Below are 2848 nucleotides of genomic sequence, written 5' to 3'. Positions count from 1 at the left end.
ATTCTCCAGGCAGAGACTTCCATTGCTCCACCCACCTATCAACAAACTTTACCTCAGTTCCTAAGGCAATGGTGCAAAACAGGAGACAAAGCTCCACCCCATGCTGCAATGAAAAACAAAGGGGAGAGGCCGGAATTGGAGATCAGATAAGTGACTTTAGTCTGATTGCTTATTTTGACTTATGATTTTATCATTGTGACTGTTGGTTTTGATCATGTTTGTTGTTTGCCTTCTGACTTATACTGTTTCTTGATTTTAATGGTCTGTCTCTGTGTAGCTATCAGTACTCTTTAGGGAATCTTTCTTATGTGTCTTCTTTTACTTCTTCCCGGCCTTGTGTCTCTTTCTCATCTGATAGTTGGTATGTATATGTATATCTGTTTTCACTCTCACTCTTCTCTCTTTCTAACTCCCTATTGACTCACTCCCCTTCCTCCATTATTTTCCTCTTTTATACCCCCCTTTTTAATCTAGGGACCAAGACTACATACTGCTGAATAGACGGATTGTAAGGCAGAGGGAAATAGGTTCCAGTGTGCTCATACACCTGTTCGTGGATGCTAGAATCAGCATTCTGAACCACAGCTTCCCTCTCAAATAAACCTCAAAACCGTAAAAAGTACAGATTGCAGCCTATGCTCCAACCTGAAAAGTGAACAAAGCCAGAAGACCCTCATAAGGAAAACAGGATATTGCAGAAGAGAAATAAAAGCAACCCCACCTTCCCTCAAAAACAGAATTAAAGAAGGGGAGGGAAAGGGGGAGAGAGAGAAAAATCTACACAAATGAAGAAAAACCAAAAGAAGAGTATGGGTCTCTCCCAGACCCCTGGAAGGGCAGACACTGAGAAACTGACTTTGGAATGCAAACAATGAAGAGCCCCCAGAATGAAGGGTCTCAAACTACAAATGTAGATATCAAGACAATAATGGAGAGATTAAAAAGAATTGAGGAGACACAAGAAGAAACTAGGAAAGAGCTGATAACTGTGATAACAGTAATAAAGAATACTGTGAATGAAATAAATAACAAACTGATAAGCATGGAAAGCAGAATTACCCAAGCAGAAAAAAGAATCTCAGAGCTTGAGGACCAAAATATAGAAATGACACAAACTCTTAAAAACACAGAAAATAAGCTCAAAAAGACAGAATAAAACCTTCAAGAGATGAGCAATTACCTCAAGAGGCCTAATCTAAGAGTAATTGAACTTTCTGAGGCAGAAAGAGAGACAAAGACCACACTGGAACAAACTTTCCATGAGATCATTCAAGAAAATTTCCCTTATCTAATCAGTGATGCAAAAATTCAAACACAAGAGATTCAGAGAACCCCTGCAAGAAAACAAATGAGAAGACCAACTCCTAGACACCTAATAATTCGCCTAAACAAAGTAGGCATAAAAGAAAAAATCCTAAAGGCAGCAAGATAAAAAGACCAGATTCCTACCTTGGAATTCTTCCTACCATGGAAGACCAATCAGAATAGCAGCAGAGTTATCTACAGCAACCCTGCAGGCTAGGAGAGCTTGGAGCCCTATCTTCAAAGTCCTAAAAGATAAACAATTTCAACCAAGAATAACCTACCTGGCCAAGCTAAGCTTAATCAGTGAGGGAGAATTAAAATCTTTTCCAGATATCTAATCCCTAAGAACTTATGCTGCCGTCAAACATCTCTACATGAAACACTTAAGAAAGTACTAAACAGAGGAGAAAAGGAAAAAAGAACAACGTTCTTCCCAAGAGTACAGGGGAAAGAATAAAAAATACATGAACAAACTGCAAAACCAAAAGAAAGAAAAAAAAAACCAAGTGGAAGAACAACTCTATAAAAACTCTATGATAGCGATGAACTCTCACATTTCAATAATTAGCCTGCATGTGAATGGACTAAACGCACAACTGAAAAGACATAGAGTGTCAAAATGGAAAAAAAATCACCAGGCAACAATATACTACCTTCAAGAGACCCATCTCACTAGAAAGGACATACACATACTCAAAGTAAGAGGATGGGAAACCAATTTTCAGATGAATGGAACACAAAAGAAAGAAGGAGTCGCGATCCTAATTTTAGACAAAAGACCATTTAAGCTATCAAAAATTTAAAAAGATACAGAGGGCCAAAACATAATGATATAAGGTTCACTCTATCAACAAGAAATATCTATCCTTAACATATATGCACCCAACATAGGTGCACCAATTATCATAAAGCAACTTCTAGGAAAACTAAAGAAAGATGTTGACTCTAACACCATCATAACTGGGGACTTTAATACCTCACTCACAACCCTAGACAGATCTTCAGGACTAAAAATCAGCAAGGAGATCCAGAACCTCAATAAGACTCTAGACCAAATGGACTTAATTGATACCTACAGAACACTCCATCCAAAGACCAAAGAGTACACATTCTACTCATCACCACATGGAACATATTCTAAGGTCGACCACATAATTAGACATAAATCAAGCATAAGCAAATTTAAAAGGCCTGAAATTCTACCATGCACCTTCTCGGACCACAGTGGAATAAAAATAAACATTGACACCAACAAGGTCCCCCCAAAGCCCACAAAGATATGGACACTAAACAGCATGATTCTAAACAACTCCTGGGTCAATGATGAAATCAAAACAGAGATCAAAAATACCTGGAAACAAATGAAAATGAAGAAACATCTTACCAAATCTCTGGGGCACCTTGAAAGCTGTAGTAAGAGGGGAATTTATATCCCTATAAACACACATGAAGAAAATGGAGGAATACAAATTAACAGCTTAACAAGCCACCTAAGGAAGCTGGAAAAACAAGACCACAAAAACCCTAATTTCAGCAGAAGAAT

This window comes from Carlito syrichta, unplaced genomic scaffold, assembly GCF_000164805.1.
Source record: "Carlito syrichta isolate Samal-C Ts95f unplaced genomic scaffold, Tarsius_syrichta-2.0.1 Scaffold303751, whole genome shotgun sequence".
In the NCBI taxonomy this organism is placed as follows: domain Eukaryota; kingdom Metazoa; phylum Chordata; class Mammalia; order Primates; family Tarsiidae; genus Carlito; species Carlito syrichta.
The sequence above is the reverse complement of the archived record's forward strand: the minus strand, read 5'-3'. Positions refer to the sequence as shown.